Here is a 21,966-nt window from a genome sequence, read left to right as displayed (position 1 = left end):
TTTACCAGGTTTTCACCAGGGCATTTTCTCTCTTTTTTCCTTTTTTTTTTTTTTTTTTTTTTTCTGTTTTTCTTTTTCTTTTTTTTTTGAATTTCTTCAGGACTTTTTCTGATTTTTATGATTTCTTCAGGACATTTTCTGATTTTTAGGATTTCTTGAGGACATTTTTTTGATTTTTAGGATTTCTTCAGGACATTTTCTGATTTTTAGGATTTCTTTAGGACATTTTCCGCTGTAAAAGCTGCTGGAACAGAGAAAATCTAGGTGAAAAATTTCTTCATATGGATGGTATTAATCGATTCACGGAGCTATTCTCCTTCTGATATTGAGAGTTGATAGGCACCAGAGCCGAAAGCTGCAGTGATGATATAGGGACCCAGTCAGTTGGGTTCAAACTTCCCTTTGTTATCTCGAAACTGTTGATTTTTAGGATTCTCTCTGAGAACTAAGTCACCAACCTGAAATTTTCGGTGTTGAACTTTCTTGTTATATCTTCTGGAAATTCTCTTTTGATACACTCTGAGATGATCAAATGCCACTTGCCGACGCTCATCCAACAATTCAAGCTCTTGCAATCTAGATATTCTATAGTCTTCATCAGTAACAAGACCTTGCAAGGAAACTCTTAGAGATGGTATTTCTACTTCAATGGGTAATACTGCTTCGGACCCATACACCAAAGAAAAAGGTGTAGCCCCAGTAGGTGTTCTGATACTTGTTCTATAAGCCCACAGTGCAGGATTGAGCTGCAGATGCCAATCCTTCCCAGATTTGTTCACTGTTCTGTGCAAGATAGTCAGTAGGTTTTTTTTAGATGCCTCTGCTTGTCCATTACCTTGAGGGTAATATACTGAGGACCAGTGTTGTTTGATTTTAAACTTCTCACAAAGTTCATCTAGATCTTTGTTCTTAAATTGTCCTCCATTGTCTGTTATAATTGATGAAGGTATACCATACCTGCAGATGATATAGTTAAGAATAAATAGAGCTACTTGTTTTCCTGTTGCCTTGATGAGTGGAACTGCTTCTACCCACTTAGTGAAGTACTCAGTGGCTGGACATATTTGGCCTATTAGATCGAACGCCCAATGTTGGAAGGGCCAGTGCATTACAAATGGTATAAGATCCCTTGCAAGAGTGTGGATAAGGTGCCCATGTAACTGACACTTTTCATAGGTTTTAGCAAATTTTATGGCTTCCTTCTCCATGTCTGGCCAGTAGTATCTAGCCCTTAGTAGTTTTCGCACTAAATTTAGACCGTTTGAATGAGATCCACAAACACCTTCATGAACTTCGGATAATGCGCATTGGGACTCCTCAGTTTCTAGACATCTAAGCAAAGTATTATCTAAACCTCGCCTGAATAAGTCGTTAGCAAAGATGACGTACCGGGACGCATTTCAGATTAGGTTTCTTTTTTCATTTCGGGAAAGATTGGTAGGGACAACTTGGTCATGTAGGTAAGAGTAAATGTGACTATAACGAGATGAGTCATGTCCAATAATAGAACAGACTACCTGGGACTCGGGAGAATCATAGGCAGGGTAATGTAACTCTTCCACTAGGAATTCAAAGCAAAAATTAGACTCTTGTAGCTATGGTATAGATGCCAAAGTGGTCATTGCATCTGCCGCTCTATTTGCTATTCTGGGTATCTGGTGAAATATTTCTTGAGGTCATCCACCATCCTCTTGTAAGGCATCAGTTTCTCATCTTTCATCTGATATAGGTCATTAATCTGGTTGATAATGAGTTGAGAATCTCCATAGATGTATAATTCCATGATCTTCCACTCGATGGCCAACTTGATCCCATTTACCAAAGCTTCATACTCTGCAATATTATTTGTGCAAGGGAAGAGAAGTTTGTAAGCTTTTGGAATTGAGTATTTTTGGGGAGTAATAAATAGTATCCCGGCACCAGAGCCATGTTGAGTAAAAGACCCATCAAAGAACATCTTCCATGATTGTTCAGTAAGGTGCATGATTGATTCATCTGGGAATTCTATATGCAGGGGTTGCTCGTCTTCAAGTGGAGCTTCAGCAAGTTGGTCTACGATAACCTGTCCTTTGATAGTTGTACGTTCTACATATTCAATGTCAAATTCTATAAGGACCATGACCCATTTGGCCAGTCTTCCTGTAAGCGTTGCTTTATTGAGAAGGTACTTAAGTGGATCAATCCTGGCTACCAGCTTAATATAATGTGCCAACATATAGTGCCTTAATTTTTGTGATGCAAAGACTAATGCTAAGTATGCTTTTTCTATTATAGTGTAATTCATTTCATATGACACCAATGTTTGGCTGATGTAGTAGATAGCTCGTTCCTTTTTATTGTCATCTTGCTATGCCAGAAGTGCCCCCAGTGAAGTATCTGTAGCTGATATGTACAGGATCAATGGCTTACCTTGAATCGGTGGCATTAATATGGGTGGTTTAGAAAGATATTCTTTGATTTGTTGTAAATGTAGTTCACAATCTTTATCCCAGTTGTATTGAATCCCTTTCCTTAATACCTTTTTGAAGGGTTGAGCCTTGTCAGCTAGCTGAGATATAAAACGCCTTATGGACTAAAGACGACCTTGTAGACTTCTCATCTGACTGATATTCTTGGGTGGAGGCATGTCCATTATAGCTTTGACCTTTTCAGGATCAACCTCAATTCCCTTTTTTGAAATTATGTAACCAAGTAATTTTCCTGATGTGACTCCAAATGCACACTTTTTTGGATTTAAGCGGAGCTTGAATCTTTCCATTAGATCTAATATGAGGCCTAGCTCTTGAATGTGTGTAGATCTCTTCATAGTTTTTACCAGGGTGTCATCTACATAATCTTCCATGTTTTTATGCATCATATCATGGAAAATAGTGGTTATTGCTCTTTGGTAGGTTGCTCCTGCGTTCTTTAGACCAAACGGCATAACATTCTAGCAGAAGGTTCCCCACACACATGTGAAGGTTGTCTTCTCTTGATCTTCAGGTGCTATCTTGATCTGATTGTAACCAGAGAATCCATCCATTAATGAATACATCTCATATCCAGCAGTCATATCTACTATCATGTCAATGTTGGGCAATGGAAAATCATCTTTTGGACATGCCTTGTTGAGATCCCCGAAATCTGTGCAAACTCTAATAGATTTGTCTACTTTTGATACAGGTACTATGTTGGATATCCATTCAGAATAGTCTATAGCTCTGATAAATCCAACTTTTAGCAATTTCTCTAGTTCAGCCTTGACTAGTAGTGCCACATGAGGATGCATTTTTCAGAGTTTTTGTTTGACTGGTTTAACTCCTGGTATAATAGAGAGATGATGCATGATGAGATCAGGATCTAGTCCTGGCATATCTGAGTATGTCCATGCAAAGTTAATCTTCTTTTCTAAAAATAGATTGGTGAAATCTTTTAACTGTTCTGCTGACAGTGATTGGGCTAAATGAATGACATGTGGTATCTCTTGACTCCCAATGTTCATTGGTTGAGTTGGTTTGATCAATATGGAAGATCTCTCCTGGAAGTGGCTCGGCAGTATATCAAGTACCTCACCTTTAGGTGCCTCATAGAGGTTTTCACCTTTGGGTACGTCCTTTATTTTCTCTTTTTTAGAGTCTGACACCGCCACAATGTGGTTTTCGCTATCAGATCTTTTATTCTTATTTTTCTTGTTTTTGCAACTAAGATACTTGATATTCGCTTCAGTCATGTTTTCATTTTGTTCGCTAGTGGAAGAGTACATGGGTTCAACTGCATGGAGATAGTAGGCTAGTGTATAGTCATTGGCAAAAATAGGCACGTTCAAGGGTTGGTTATAAAGAGTATTATCAATCAGTTTTGGATGTATTAAGGATAAGGTTGGTACAGGCTCAAGGGAGTTCATGGTACTATCATCATTGTTTCGAACTGACCAGTCAAGTTCCAGAATACTACCTTGCGTATGTGTCTCGAGACCAGGAAGAGTTATGACATGATTATCATCATTCATGTTAGTATTTATTGGACCTAACTCAACCGACCTACTTCTAGCATCATCGTGTACTTCATACTGGGCTACATACCGTGGTATAACAGTAGACAATATTTCATTATTCATGATAGAGTAGTCATAATGTGTTGTTGAATAGTTGTTGTCATAGATAGAGCTCTTGTCTGAGCCATCAGAGTCATAGTATGGAGTTGCTGACTCATCTTCAACTGGTTTAGTGAAGGTATATATAGTATCAACACCCACATCCTTGATGTTGCAAGTTCCTTCTTGATTTGGTTCATTGATTGCTTGCATTTGACACACTTGTGGATATGACTTTGATGATTCTGTTAACCCCTGTCGTCTATTCCATTCAACTTTTGGACTGATGACTGGTTCTCTTGCTCTAGCTTCTAGTTCCTCTTGTGTGATTCCATACTTGATTTGTCCTATCTCATTAGGATAATTGGAAAGTGAAGGACTTGCTTGTGTCCTTTCTTTCTTCAGTTGTCAGTCATAGTCTTCTTGTCATTTTAATCTGATTTCTTCTATTTCCTTTTGCATTCTTAGGCATATCATCTCTTGTGCATCATCTACGGTATCCCTGAGTTCTTTAAGTGTTTCTATAGTAGATGTATCTGAGATGTGATCTAGACCCCATTCATACTCATTTGAATCAGTTTCTGAGTCATCTACCTGCTGTCTGCTAGTATATGTGACCGGAATGTTCAATGGTGCAAACAATTCTCTGATTCTGTATATTTCATCTCTCATATTCTCTGGAGCGTCTACTTCATGTGGTATCATAGCTGATACAACTGGAACTTGATTACCATCTATTTCCTTTCCCTAGGTGGGTAATTCTTTTTGTTCACCATCACATTCCTCCTGAGTTTGTTGAGTATTAATTTCTTGTGTTGTTAGAGGTAGTACCTTTTTCTTCCACTTACGTTGATGGCAAGGTGTGTGCTTCTGATTTGATGACTTTCTTGGATCATATCCCAGTCCAGCTTTATCATTGGTTGACTTAGTTTGTAGCTGAATAGGTTCAACAATACCTTTTTGACATTTGCCGAGAGGACCAGTACCTAAATATCCCATGCGTTGAAGCATCTTATAGCCTAGACCATATTGCGTTAGAGAAATCTCACAATGTCATATTTCTTTATCTGCACTGTCTTCTTTGAAGAGTGATTTAAGGACATCATCCCCTTCTATTTCATCTACAAGAGAAGTAGAGGACTGTATAAAGCTGCCATCATAAATGACTTTTGGAGTTGAAGTTTGTGGCCTCATGCCCTCTGATGGTTTTCCTGACTATCTTGGTGATGGAGGAAGAGACATGAGTGAGAGTATAGGCTCTATCTTGTAACCATCCATGCCAGTGTTTGTGATTTTCAGTTTCTTTTCCAAATATTTTAGCAGAGATTCTGAACTTTTAGCTGCGGAAGCTGCTCTATTATTAGGAACAAAAGCATCAGCACCTTGCGTTAATGCATTGCAGGCATAGCTTGTATCGGCAGGAATACTAACCTCTACTCCATTATAAGGAAACTTCAGACATTGATGGTACGTAGATGGTACTGCTTTCATTTCATGAATCCATGGCCTACCTAGTAAGATGTTGTATGAAAGATGAAGATCCAAGACTTGAAAAATGATATCTCTCTCCACAGGTCCTACTCTTATTGGTAATGATACCAGTCCCTTAGAAGTTCTTTCTTCTTCATCATAAGCCTTGATTGTTATCTTCTTTGTTGGATCAATAACATTTTCAGAGAATCCCAGTTGTGTTAATAGATTGTAGGAACAAATATTCAACCCAGCGCCTCCATCTATCAAAACACATTTAACGCGGTGTTTATGGATCATGGCTTCAATGTGTAATGACTGGTTATGTGGATGACTCAGTGAGTTATCATCTTCTTCAGAAAACATGAGGTAATGAGGGGAGATGGAAGAAGGACCCCAATGTCTTGCTGCTTTGGATGGTACCTTTAGAATATGAGTTGCAATAGACCATGGCTATGAAGGTATGCTCAAAGATGTTGGCAAGATAATGAAATGAAACTAGGGCAAGGACTTATGCAAAGGATTGGATAAGATGGATGGAAGGGTGAAAAAGAGGTGTTGGATAATGGATGGGATGTTGGAAGAATTGTGTATCGATAGATGGAAATGCTGGAAAGATCAACATTGGCACACGCCTTGAGGGATGGTGGACATATGGAGGAGAAGTGAATCTCAAATTTTGAGATTTGGATGGAGGAAAGGTTACAAATTTTGGGGCATAAGAACCCAAAATGGATGAAGGAGGTAATGGAGGAATAGACTCGGAAGGTTTGGATGGAGGAACAACAATTTTGGATGCCAATTTTGATTTTTCTTTAGACTGTTGCGCTTCAAGTAGCTGCTTAGGGATCCACATGGCTTTTGATTTTTGATGCTTTTGTAGTTCCTTAGAGCGCATTGCTTGTACAAGTGCCTTAGGAACCCATATAACTTTTGACTTTTCTTCTTTCTTTGTTGGCCTTTGTGGCGTTTTGTATTTTTCTTTTTCTTTTTGGATCATATTTTTCTTTGTTTTGACATGTCGATTAGATGGGACATGTTGATCCTTGAATACACGTGGATTACTTGACTTATGAATTTTATGCTTGGCATCCAAATTGCTTGGAGAAGGATGTGTGGATATATAGGAATGATATGGAGATCTTTTATATTGATGGAAGGTACTCAAAGATGTGTGCCTTTGTTGATCTTTCATAAGGGATGGAGGGATATAGGGACCTAGAATGGATGGAAGTGATGATGGGGAAGGCATGTATTTGGATTTAACTAGAGAAATGTAGGATTTATGAGGGATACCAACATCTTGAGAGTGAGAAATGTAGCCATTATAATCAAGATTTTCTTTTATAGCAGGGGGTTCTAATATACCCTTTTCATGAATGTCTAACCCTTTTCTTTGATAATGCATGCTTTGAAAGATCTTTTTAACAAAGGGTTTCTTCTTACTTTGGATGCTAGAGGCAAGTCCATTTTGAGGTGGAGGTATCTTGCATGGAATGATAGGATTGTGAGAGGGATTTGTGGGCATGATGGACTCTTGAGGTGAACATGGAGGATTATTACAAGGAGATGAAGGGATACTTTGATCTTGACATGGAATAGGATCATTGGATAGAGTAGGAAGGGTGTTTGACTCTTCATTTTGAATATGATCATTTGAAAAGGTGGAAGAGGCATCATGATCTTGCTTAGGAAGTGGATTAGGAATGGGATTTGGAAGGATTATTTGCTCTTGAGATGGAAGGAGTTCATCTTGGAAGAAATGGAAAGGTATAAGGGGATCATCATGGGATTCTAGTGAAATAGGATCCTTTTCAATCATTAGATGGGATTGAGGAGTTTTGGTGTCTTGATCTTGGTTTATGATAGGACTTATTCTTCCATTTTCCAAATTATCCTCTTGACATGGAGTCACTTCTAAGGAAGGGGTAGGATTTTTCATGGGTGTAGGGGATTCTTGGAATATCTCCATATTTTGGCATGATAGGGAAGCATTTTGGAAAGGGCCTTCTGGAGTGGGTACGTTTGGAATTGGAGTGCATGATGGCATAGGATCTAGGATTTTTAAATCTTTAGAGGAACTTGTATCAATATTGGCATTAACTTGGATTTCCATAGGAGATAGCCCTTGAAGGTAAACATGAGAAGTTTCATTGTTTGAAGGAGATGGTATGGATTGTTGCTGAGAAGTCTTAGGAGATGAAGGCATCATGGAAGGGATGGAGGCTACATATGGAGCCTTGCTAGACATAGGTTCACGATTTTGATCATGCTTAGAAATAGTTCCTTTTTTTTCTTTAGGTGAGTCATTAGGATCTTCAATTTCAATGACACCATTATCAATGAGATCTTGAATCTTATGTTTTAATTCTATGCAATGCGAAGTCTTATGTTCATTTTGTCTATGATATGCACAATACTTACTCATAAATTCCCATCCCCATGTGGTCTTTTTAGGCAATATGATAAGATTGTTCTTAATAAGCTCTTCCAAAGCGGACTCAATAGATTGCCCCAAAGGCATAATTTGTCTATCTAGGGAATAGATGTCTTTTTGTCTTAGTGAAGGTGTCTTGTGAGCTTGTTTGAGATTTGGCTTTTGATTGTCAATCATTTGTTGGTATTTGCTTGACACATCACATAATCATTTTAGCACTTCTTGAAGTTTCTCACACTTGATATCATACATTTGTTTTTCAAATGGAGTCATTGATCTATTTTGTTGGATTTCCATGTCATATATTTTTTTCTTTATATCTTGAAGCATTTGAGCATAGGCAGCCATGGGAATTGGAGCTAAGGTATCCAAGAGATTCTTACTTTTGTCAAAAAAATTAGAAGATCTTTTGGTTTGAACAGACATTTTTAACTGACAGGACCGAGAGCGAGATGTGTTGCAGAAGTCAAGATCAAATTGTAGCTAGTAGTTCATTTAACGTAGTGATTAAGAGAAGTAACTTAAGATTTGGTCTGGTTTCAGGAATGATCTATCCTATGTAAGACGTTATCTAAGTTGACTTAGGTTTGATAAAATGTTCGTTTGAACTAGCTTAAAGATGATCGACAAAATCGTACAACGCAATGACAGAGGTACACTATCAAGGTTGTTTATGCTCAAGAGGATGATAACCAGTTTTAGGCTTGATGTAGACTGATCTAGGAAACTTTGACTATTTTGATTGACAGGATCAGGAATTCATATGACAGAGGATTGGACAGAGACGAGATTCTGATAGACAGAGTTTCAATGACTGACGACTACTAGTTTTTGATAAGGATTGATGTTTCAATGACTAATAGAGACCAGTTTGGACACAGACAGAGTTTATCACTGACTTTGTTTGTTGTTTTCTCTAGTTTTGGTATTCCAGTTTTAGTTTTAGGGATGAAAACATAGAAAACACACAAGATATATAATAATTCAATCATAGCACGCTAACCCTATGGAAGTTGGCTTAGAGAAGAAAACCTTTGCTTGCTGACTTAGGTACACACCCAATAGCTAATCAAAATACGGCCACTGAGTCTCACGCAATGGATTCTCAACACTGTATTAGCCGACTCCAAATGCTAATGGGGGCACGATATGGCAAGTGTCTTGGGAGAGTTACTATCTCTCTTGCACAAAGATTATCAACCTTTCAGAGGCGAATCAGGTAGTTTCTATCTTATGGTTCTTAGTTAGGAATTTCGTTTGAAATTACCCCTTGAAGTCATGCAAGCATGATTAAGGACTATAGCCCAACAAGGTACCGAAACAAGATGTAGTCATGTAAATGTGATTGAGACCGCGAGGCCCTACAAAATGCTCGATATGAGAGATCTTAAAGAGAAAAATCAAATAATCCCATCCTCTAAGACTTTAATCACCAGAGGCCTATTTATTATAGTGAGTTGGAATGCTCAGGTCCAGCTGTACTCACTTGGGTCGTTCTCACAGGGTGATTACTTTTTCCCACTGTGACAGGCCCGCTAAAGGTACACAAATCTCAAAACTTAGAAAAAAAAACTTCGAGGGTCTAGATTTTTGATTGTCTATAAAAGACAAGAGCATACTCTCCTACCTCTTAGATTTTTCTGAAAACACGAAAGACAGATTTGTTCTTTAACCAGATAGCAATTTAAGTGCCTAAGAAAATACTAAATGAATACACAATGTTTAGTCGATTCTCCTTAGGCAACCTGCAAAACCAATATGTCAGTAGTCATTTTCTTCTTGATTCTTTGGCATGCGTATGTTTGATTGATAGATTCTTTGACAAGCGTCCCTCCGAACCAAGACCATTTTTAACTGCTACAGAAGAATAGGTAAAATGACAGTCTTGCACTCAGTCAATCATAACTTTCAAACACAAAATATTTTGTCAAATCCGTTCAATGAACCTATATAAAACTTCATTTTCAAAAACATATCAAAAATTTGTTGAGATCCAACGGTTAAATAAAAAATTATGCTCTTCCAACCGAGACCCTTTTTAACTATCATAGAAGAATGAGTAAAATGATAGTCCTGCACTCTGTCAATAATAACTTTCAAATCCAAAATATTTAGGAAAATCCCTTTAGTGATCCTGTAGAAAACTTGATTTTACAAAACATATCACAAATTAGTTAAGATCCAATGGTTCAATAAAAATTTGTACTCTCCAAACCGAGACCATTGTTTACTGTCATAGAAGAACAATAAAAAAGAAAGATTTTTATTTGCAACTTTAACACATGTTTATTAGTTATAAAAATCAAACATTAAATTTGTTCAAGAAACATTATAAATCTTGTAGTTGTGGGTTTGAGCCCCACGGTGGGCGCCAGAAATGTGTGTCTGAAAAGTGGACCTGTATCTGTATCTGCAATACACAACACTTCAATTAAGTCATTACATGCATGGTTAATCAGATATAATCAATGAATAAATAAACCATAACAAATCGACCCATTGCCTTCTAAAAGATGCGAGTATAAGATTGCTCTCAGATTATAAGCAATACCAGTGACTAGACAACATCAAGACGAAGGATTTTATCTATATGAACATGATGAATGCTAGATGGATGCAATATTAATCTAACAATATTTTTGCAATATTAAACTAAATGATTTAATTAATATGAAATAATTAATATGCAATATATCAATGAAATCCTAGAGCAAAAATAGTATAATAACAATATATTCTCCAGCCTCTCTTTGAATGAGAGATGAGCCTGAATTTATAGAAAATTCAGAAAGAAACCAATGGTTGAGATCAAATGATGATGAGCGGTCAAGATTTTCCAAGAGGAAGCACAATCCAGGTGAATTGATGTGATTGGATGCTTTTCTCAGTTTTAAAGGAAATTGAACTAAAAATAAGATTAAATCAAGAAAAAACTGATTTAAAGGAAATTGAACTAAAATTAAGATTAAAATCAGGAAAAAACTGATTTATTCTCTATCTCATTCAATTTTAATATTTAATTGTTTTCATTCTTTTCTTTGAGATTATCTATCAATTTTTAATTTGTTTTTTTCAAGATTATCTCCAATTGATTTCTTTTCTCAAATTTTAATTCTTTTTTGTCAATTAATTCCTTTTTTGATTTATTTCCATTTTTGAAGATTTGTGCTCAATTGATTTATTTAATTGAATTAATTCCTCTTTCTTGATTTGTTTCCTTTTTTGAAGATTTATGGCAAATTTGATTTATTTAATTAAATTAATTCCTCTTTTTGATGATTTAATGGCAAATTGATTTATTTAATTAAATATGCTAGGATATTTAATTAAAATAAATAAGATAATTGTTTAAAATGATTTACTTGGAATGATTTAATTAACTAAATAAATATTTAATTAATATTGATTGATTGATTTGCCATGTGACATTTGATGATTTTAGGAATTAATTGTGTGCTCAAGATTGATTTAATTGCCTTTGGTTAGGACCTTGGTGACGTTGTCGAGATTAGGGGCCCATGGTTTAGATGACCATTTTTAGGGTATTACACATATCTCTCTCCTTTTTTTTTGATTCTCAAATCATTCTGTATAAATAGATCTCTGGGATGGTGATTTGTTCATGCTTCGATCCTACAAACAAGATTCATTGAATGAATAAACATAGAAAATATTTCATTGGATAAACTTCCTCAAAATCATACAAAATCTTGAAGTGCAATTTCCTATGCAATAACGGTTCCTTGTTCTCGAATCTTGTAACACGTTTCCACATATGTGTCCAGGTTCATTGTATATGGTAACATGTTTCTACTCGGTTCAGATTACTCAGTATACCTTCTTTGCTGCTCGGTAGACATAGAACGTTACTTGGTAAACAGCTCAGTGTATACTTAACTCTATGACTCTTTTCTTCTGTAACCGACTGCTTTAGTTCTTACCGACTGAATATTTTGGTAGTATTAACCGACTAGAGTATATAGGATGACTTTGGACATAAAACTAATGACAACTTAGTAAATAATAACACCAATTGCCACAGGCAAAATGAGGAATATGGGGCAAAATGGTTTAATACAGGCTGGAGGGTTTCCAGTCATTGCAAACACACATGATTTAGCCAGGAAATGTATCCAAGATTATGATGTGTCCAAAAGATAGGTCATTTATAATCACAAAGTATATGCAGACTTAACACCTGGAGGTTTAAAAGAACTTCTTAAGATTCCCACCCCCGAAGGATGGATAAAGAGAAGCAAAGCCCAAACAAAAAAGGAATTTCAGGAGTCGAGGTTAGCATGTGAGAAAACTATACATGAAGAGTGGTACATTAGGAAACAAGGAAAAATACTGGCAAAGTTTTCCACTCTTGTTTTAAGGAAGGAAATGTACCCAGATGTGTATATTGGGATTACCTATCTCAGTAGGATAGTCAGATTGGAGATCAGCAACGTATTTCATGAGTGGATGTTCATTTACATACAAAGTTTGAGACAAAATAAGGGAAATTATGACTGGGCTCAATTCATTAGTGAATCCATATACCATGCCATAGAAGAAAACCTTAGTAAAATTTTACATGTCCTCATACATGGTATATGCATGTGCAGTAAAAGAAAACATTCAAGGGTTGAACATTGTAGGTCAACTAGGAGTAGAGGCATGCAAGAACCTAATGCATGCATATTTCCCATAGTTGGAGAAGAAAGAACTAGTGTTATATTATAAAGAAGTTAATGACTACTATATCATGAAGCTTTCCTAGGAATTAGAGGGAAGAATTGGTGAAAGAGTTCTAGAGGAAGTAAGGAAAGTGATCCAATACTATGGAAGTTGGTATATACAATTCTCCACATGGTCATACTTGTGAGCATAAAGATTTTTAGGAAGGCCCTTCAAGTTGCCAAGGTACCCTTCAGTTTGGGCATGGTTAACTGAATTTTGTAGACAAATGGTAGAATTTCACGACAATTACTTGAGTTATCACCGTAAACTAGGTTTCAAATTCCTTGTAAAGATTGGATAATTTTGATGTGAATCATTGAAAAATGTGAAGAAAGTAGAGGAAGACCTATTGGACAGGCTTCCGCAATACTTCCAATACATAAGGAAGGACTACAACCCTTTACACAACATAGAAAGGCATATTGCTAGAAGAGTCAAACACATCCCAGATATAGAAGATTACTAGATGGATTGCAAGGATGGAATAGAAGTAAGAAAGAGAAAATATGACCAAAGGTTAACACTGGCACAAATAAGGCAGTTGGGGCCAGCCAAAACAGGGATTGAAGTACCCGCAAAGATAACTAAAGATGACAAATAAATCTTGAGGTTGGATTACATGACACATAATGTGGAGAAAATATCAGTGGTACAACTTGCACCAAATGAACTAGAAATGGTCTCAATGGACCAAGTAAACCAGCTTCTCCTAGAAGCAACTAAGAAATGTCTAGAGGCATATAAAGTAGAGCTGGTGCAGAAAGGAAAAAAGCTCACCATAAGAGGAAAAGATAGGATATTGAGGAAAATGCTGATATTCTGGTTCACAAAAGAAGTATAGATATGACTAAATTCATAGAACTAGGTACCATGGAAGCAAAGGAACTAGAAAAAGGAGGGGTCGAAGTAGTCACCATCGACACAGACTTGAATATGTTGGTCAGAAGAAAAAGGAAATAGCTGCAAGATCAAGACAGTAAAACAATGCAAACCCTCACGCAAGGAGAAAGGGTTGAGAGACAGGAAGAAACATACCAAGAGCAACCATTGCAGGCCATTCCCATAAATATTTCTCAATCCACTACACATCTATTTGTATCCCCTCCGTCAGTCAACAACACCTTGGTGACATAGTTAGGCTAGTTGGGGTCGGACCCAAGGAAGATCCAGGATTGTATTGTGACCTGAATCAGGTGCTGGAAAAACACTGCAAGGGAAACTTAGAAGAATGGCAAAAGAAGATGGAAAAAGGAAAATCACCGCAAAATCCAATGCATGGAGTGGAGGCATTGAAAAGTAAAAGTATGATGGACCAAGTGATAGATGTGGAAGGTGAAGGAGAATCTAAAGAAGGCACGGTGAGGGAAAAGGATACACAACATAGAGTGGATGAGACTCCCACTACAGAGCAAATAAGGCTAGAAGAAAATCTAGCACTCCGCAAGAAAGATCAACAAAAGCCAGTGGAAGAGAATGTAGAGATGTAGGAAGTGGAGGAAAAGGAAAAACATGTAAGAGACGATAATGAATAATTGCAAGAAGTCCCACACCTTGAAGCAATGACACCCCCACATCAAGAAAAACCAAAGGATTTTGAAGCCCCGCTTCAAGAGGACTCGCCATCTCTGCATAAGAAAAACCCTGCCAGGGAAGGCAAAGACATGATCCAAGGGTTAAACAAAACATTAAACATAACTGATAGTGGGGAAACACAAAAAAAGGGAAAGGTACAAGATGAAGGAGAATCCTCGTAGGTGGAAACAGGGGATAACCACAATAAAAGAGAAAGGAGAGATCAGGGTTCAAAAGAGTCAGAAATGAGCAAGAAAGTAGAAAAGGATGAAACCATAACAAAAAGGGATAGCATAGTAAATGTAGAAGTTGAGAATATGCCCAAATGGTTAAAACAACAAAAAGAAAATAACAGGCCAATAGAGGTAATTCCACCGGATTTCAACAACTTACTATTAGGCGCACCCCGCATGAAGAAGAAAAAAGTGGTTAGAGCCTAATACACTACCCATGTGAATCCTCAAGGAGGACAATAATTGCATATCATAAAATGTGTAATCAGAGAGGGTGAGGAAGAACCAACTGATCAAGAATATCGAATAACTACAATTCAGTTAAGAAAACCATCAAGAGCAGAAACAATGAGAGTTACCAAAGAGGGAGTCACCTTGATGGAAGAGAGAATGTGGATGGATGAAAGAAAGATAAAAGATGAAAAAATGCAGATAGATGTGATGAATAATGATTAACAGTAAATACCCAACATATACTAAGAGGCGGGGGGGGTGAATCAGTATAGACAAAAACTTCTTCAACAACTTAAACTGCAAAGACTGCACTAACTAGTAAACAACCTCACCAACCTAAACCAAGGCAATACCGATAAAACACAATGACTGTGAAAGTTATAAACCGATAAAAATTAGATCTTCTCAAAACCTAACATCTCATCTCAACTTCACCCACATGCTTAAGCAAGTAATACATCAGAAATACAATGACCATTGGATCAACTTGCATTACCGCTTAACATAAAACACTAAAACATCACATGAAAAAGCATCACACATAACACACTGATTTTTCATGTGGAAACCCAATTGGGAAAAACCACAGTGGGGATGAATACCCACAAGTTGTTCTTGAACTCTTTTGAAGTTCACTTTGTTAGGAGCCTAGTCCGGTTAAAGACTTTACAATAGGTTCTGCTAGGAATCGATCCTGCTAGGGATCATTTGGTTAAGGGATGGCTAAATACCCAGTTAGAGGTTAAAACCCTATTAAAGGTTACCTTGTAAGAGGATTTGAAAAACTCAATGATTTTGAGTCACCCTATTAAAGGATTTACAAAAAATCCAGTTAAAGCTACCCGGTAAAGGGATTTTACATATGCCGAAATGGTTAGAAGTCAACAGGTAATACACTGATCTGATAACAACACTCAATGCCAAGGCAGATCTGGTTCAGTTTCTTTACATCTGCAATCACACTCTATAAATCTCTGCTTACTCCTTTAGTCTGGCAAGAATCACCTCACATACACTCATTTTCCAACAACCTTAGAATGAAAGTCATCATTGACCTTATAGACAACAATTAGGTCGGTGGCCAAAACCTAAAACCCTAAGCATCTAGGTTAAAAATACAATTGGTCCAATCCTGGCCATTTAATCACATTACATAGGATAAAATAATCTTGAACAAATCTCAAGACATTCTGCATCATCCATTCTTCATCGCTTCTGGAAGCTGATAACCCATCACACGCTCTCCACCATTTACTAAGATTTTGCACATTCCCGAGGTAGATAGAATCAATCTTCTCATTCAAGATCCTCAAGGAAATCCTTACGCTCACACGACTGATGTGGCAACACGATCTGATCTTCATTTTAATGCTAACTCATCATAGGATGTTGTTGGTCGAATCACACAGACTTGGAATACATCAAATAGAAACCTTGAAGCCAAGACTACCAATCGGTAGTCATATCAAATAAAACCCTGATACAAACTTTGCATATACTAGTTCACACTTCATCTTACCAGTTCACTTGCCAGTTTGCTTACTTCAATATATCGGTTCACACTTCATCATACCGGTTCACTTGCTAGTTTGCTTACTTCAATATACTGGTTCACACTTCAGCATATTGACATCCATGACAACATACATTATCATCATGTCATTAAACTCTGCACATATGCCAACAATCTCCCCCTTTGGCATTGATGGCAATACACAAAGATATATCTACATCTTCTTCCATATTATATGTCTTCAACACTGTAGAACACTACATATATCTTCTCTACTTCACATCTTCTCCCCCTTTGACAATAATGCCAAAGTGGGCGCACAAGCTTCCATGTTCCACTAAGCTACTCCCCCTGAGGAGTAGCACCCTTCATCACATCAATCCTAAAAATATTTGACAATGCAATACCTGACTGATGTGGAGCACTTACCTTTAGTTCACCTCTTGAAGGGGTAGCACCCCTAATTCACATCTTAAATAGGTAAATGTAGCCTTCGGTAGAGGTTTGGTGAATATATCTACTAACTGCTCCTTACTGGAAACATGTTCCAATACAACCTCTTTTTTTTGAACTTTTTCCCTCAAGAAATGATACTTGAGCTCGAAGTGCTTGGTTCTAGCATGCAACACCAGATTATTGGAAATATTAATTTCACTTGTGTTATCACAAAATGTACTCACCGGTTCAGATACAGGGACTTTGAAACCACTTCATACATGCTTCATCCAAATTGTCTAAGTGTAGTTCATAAATGCTGCTACATATTCTACTTCTATTGTGGACCAAGAGAGACAACTCTACTTCTTGCTCATCCATGAGACTAATCTACCACCGAGAAAGAATGCACCACCGGTTGTGCTCTTCTGGTTGTCCACATTACCAGCCCATTTGGCATTGGTAAACACTTTGAGATTTAAATCATTATTGTATGGATACCACAACCCATAATCTATAGTTCCCTTTAGATATCTAAGAATCCACTTCACTGCTACCAAGTGGGATTCTCTTGCACTTTTCTAGAAACATGCAGCAATGCCCACACTACATGTACAATGTCCAGTCTGTTGTGTACGACATGGTGCAACTTACCAATCATTGACCGATATTCTTTCTCATTCACCAATGTTGAGTAATCTTCTTTTGACAATTTACAACTGGCCATCATCGGTGTACCAACCGGTTTGTTGTCTTCCATGCCAAAGGTCTTCAACACCTCTTTGACATACTTGGAGTGAGTGATAAAGATACCATCTTTCATTTGTTGAATCTATAGTCCAATGAAGAACTTAATCTCTGTGATTAGTGACATCTTGAATTCCTTCTTCATTTCATCTACAAATGCATGGCTCATCTTGTCATCTCCACCAAAAATTATGTCATCAACAAACAATTCACAGATCAGAATTTGATCTCCTTCTGACTTCAGATAGATATTGCTATCTTCACTTGTTCTTTCAAATCCAATCTTCACAAGATGGGAGTGTAAATGTTCATACCATGCTCTAGGTGCCTGCTTCAATCCATACAAGGCTTTATGTAGCCTGCACACCATATCACTGTCTTCTGATAGGGCAACCCCATCTTGTTGCTCTATATACACTTCCTCTTCAAGTATTCCATTCAGGAATGTAGATTTTACATCCATCTGATACACTTTGAATCCCTTGATGGTTGCATATGCATGAAGCATTCGAACTCCTTCCAATCTAGCTACTGGACCAAAGGTTTCTCCATAGTCTTCTCCTTCTTCTTGAGCATATCCCTTACATACCAATCTTGCTTTGTTTCTTACCACTGTGCCATCTTCATTCAGCTTGTTTCTAAAAACCCATTTGGTGCCAATAACATTTTTGTGCTTAGGTCTGGGTACCAAAGACCATGTATCATTCTTTTCTATCTGGTCAAGTTCCTCTACCATAGCCTTAATCCAATCTTTATCTTTGTGTGCCTCTTTGAATGTTTTGGGCTCAAATTCAGAAATCATGCAAGAATTCCCTTTTATCTTTCTTCTTGTAAGTATTCCTGCATCCTTATCCCCTATGATTTTCTTTGGATCATGATCCAGCTTTACATACCTAGGAATGATCTTAGTTGATTCCTCTTGCTTTTCCTCTTCTTCCTCATCTTCATCTTCATCTACATTAGCATCTACTGGTGTAGGAGCACTGGTACTTGTACTTGGTTGTTTTTCAATCGGTTCCCAAAAGGTTACATCCGGTTCATCTACCGCTCGCTCACTATCGGTTTCCTCAGGTCTCTCAGAGGTATCATCAACTCTAACATTGATACTTTCAACAATTCTCTGAGTCCTATTGTTAAAACACTTGAGAGCTTTGCTCTTGGTGGAATACCCTAGGAATATTCCCTCATCACATTTTGCATCAAACTTTCTCTGGTGTTCACTTCACTTGATATAACACTTGCTACCAAATACTCTAAAGTAGCTTACTATTGGAGTCTTACTGGTCCAATACTCATAAGGATTTTTATCTGTACCTTTCTTGATGAGTACTTGGTTCATAGTGTAGATTGCAGTGCTTGCCGCTTCTCTCCAAAAAGTGTGAGCAACCTTCCCTTGAATCAACATCGTTCTAGCTACTTCAGCTATAGTCCGGTTGTTCCTTTCTATTAGGCCATTCTGCTATGGAGTCCGAGGGGCAAACAGTTGCCTCTTGATGCTATTCTCTTCAAAGTACTTATTGAATTCACCAGAAGTGAACTCACCTCCTTGGTTGGTTCTAAGGCATTTAATCCTCTTACCGCTTTCCTTTTCAAGTAGTTCTCTGAAGGCTTTAAACTTTCCAAAAGCTTGAGACTTGTCTTTCAAGAATGTGACCCACATCATTCTAGAGCAATCATCAGTAAGAATCATTTAGTACATGTCTCCCTGAACACTCCTAGTTTTCATAGGACCACACAAATCAATGTGTACAAGATCAAGTAAATTATCTGTTGTGAAAGATTTACCTTTGAAGGCTGAGGAAGACATTTTCCCCAATTGACATTCTCTGCACAAAGGATTCTTCGGTTTGTTCAGCACATGCAATCCTCTAACTGCCTTGATCTTACTAGCCTTCACAATATTATCAAAATTTCCATGGTAGAGTCTCCTATGCCATATCCAACTGTCATCAAACTTAGCCATTAGACATTGACTGATATTTGTATTTAATTGAAATAAGTTACCTTTGGTCTGCATATCGGTGGCCATCAGTTCACCACTCTTTTCTTTTATTTGCACACTCCATCTTTGAATTCCGGAGTGAGTCCTTTATCATTCAGCTAGGCAACACTCAAAAGGTTATGCCTGAGACATTCTACCCAATACACATTATCAACACTACTTTTTCCATTTAGAGAGATGGACCCTTTGCCTTTTACCATACATGGTTCATCATTACCAAATTGGACTACACCTCCATCATACTCTTCCAGAGACAGAAACTTCCTCTGGTCACCAATCATGTGGTGAGAACATCCACTGTCAATAATCCATTCATTAGAACTATCAAAGTAGGTTACAAGAACCTTCTTGTCTGACACATCTTCCTTAATGGCTACAAACACTATGTCTTCACTTTCACCATCTTCTGATTCATCATCAGTGACACCTTCATCAACTGCAACAAGACAGTTTCTCCTATTTCTTCCTTTGAACTTTTTAAACTTTTTTGATTTGTCCTTATTATCACTATTGGGATAGTTGACAACAATGTGTCCTATCCTATTGCAAGAAAAACATTTCAAAGGGAGCTTACCTTTGTATTTTCTAGTTCCCTTAGGAAGTCTCTTGGAAAGAAGAGCTTCAAACTCCATCAGGATCTCCTCATCATCCATATCCCTACTTTGTCTAGGTTCACAGCTGGTACCAACTTCTTTTCCCTTTCTAGATAGTGCAATAGATGCTCTAAAGGCTGATTCAGTCTTCTGAACACTACCATCATAACTGTTTATCCCATATGCGGTCAACTAAGCAATGATGGAGTCAAGGGATACCTTTGTCTTGTAAATAGATTTCAACTCCTAAATAGCAGCAACCCTTATTGCATAGACCGGTAATAAGGATCTCAAAACTTTACTAACAATGGTGGGATAATCTATTTTGCCTCCTGTACTCTTGATGTCTCCTACAACAGTTTTAATTCTTTTCCCATATTGTTGAATAGTCTCTCCTTCAACCATCCGCATGTCTTCAAATTTTCCCCTAAGGGTCTCTTCCTTAGCTTGCTTCACATGCTAATAACCACCATAGATAGTCTCTAGGGTATCCCATACATCTTTGGGATTGTCTTTGTCTTGAACATCTATAAGCTTAATATCAGATAGATTACTGATAAGAGCTTCCATGACTTGTCCATTCTCCTGAATTTCTCTTCTTTGATCATCGGTGAGAGTACTAGTAGGGACAACATAAAGTATTCTCAACATAGTTCCAGTGTTGAGCACCCATGCTTTTAATGTAGATCTTCATTTTGTCCTTCCATTTTTAAAGTTATCTCTGTTGAACTTAGGACTTTCCCTCTTCATCATTAGAATAGGATATTTTCCTCAAGTGGTTAAGCTTATAACACAGAGGACCTAGAGGATGCTCTGATACCAATTGATGAATAATGATGAACAATAAATACCCAATAGATACTGAGAGTGGGGGGGGTGAATCAGTATAGACAAAAACTTCTTAAATAACTTAAACTGCAAAGATTGCACTAATTGGTAAACAACCTCACCAACCTAAACCAAGGCAATACCAGTAAAACATAATGACTGTGAAAGTTATAAACCGGTAACACTTAGATCTTCTCAAAACCTAACATCTCATCTCAACTTCATCCACGTGCTTAAGCAAGTAATACATCAAAAATACAATGACCATTGGATCAACTTGCATTACCGCTTAATAGAAAACACTAAAACATCACATGAAAAAGAATCACACATAACACACTGATTTTTCACGTGGAAACCCAACTGGGAAAAACCACGGTGGGGATGAATACCTACAATTTGTTCTTGAACTCTTCTAAAGTTCTTTCTGTTAGGAGACTAGTCCGGTTAAAGACTTTATGATAGGTTCTGCTAGGAACCGATCTTGCTAGGGATCACCCAGTTAAGGGATGGCTAAATACCCAGTTAGAAGTTAAAACCCTGTTAAAGGTTACTTTGTAAGAGGATTTAAAGAACTCAATGATTTTGAGTCACCCTGTTAAAGGATTTACAAAAAATCTTGTTAAAGCTACCCGGTAAAGGGATTTTCCATCTACTAAAATGGTTAGAAGTCAATAGGTAATACACTGATTTGATAACATCACTTAATGCCAAGGCATATCTGCTTGAGTTTCTTTACATCTATAATCACACTCTGCAAATCTCTGCTTACTCCTTTGGTCTGGCAAGAATCACCTCATATACATTCATTTGCCAATAACCTCAGAATGAAAATCATCATCGACCTTATAGACAACAATTAGGTCGGTGGCCAAAACCTAAAACCCTAAGCATCTAGGTTAACAATACAGTCAGTCCAATCATGGCTGTTTATTCACATTACATAGGGTAAAACAATCTTGAACAAATCTCAAGATGTTTTGCATCATCTATTCTTCACCGCTTCTAGAAGCTGATAACCATCACACGCTCTCCACCGTTTACTAAGATTTTGCACATTCCCGAGGTAGATAGAATTAATCTTCTCATGCAAGATCCTCAAGGA

Source organism: Cryptomeria japonica, chromosome 5 (assembly GCF_030272615.1).
Source record: "Cryptomeria japonica chromosome 5, Sugi_1.0, whole genome shotgun sequence".
Taxonomy (NCBI): domain Eukaryota; kingdom Viridiplantae; phylum Streptophyta; class Pinopsida; order Cupressales; family Cupressaceae; genus Cryptomeria; species Cryptomeria japonica.
This window is presented reverse-complemented; position numbering follows the sequence as displayed.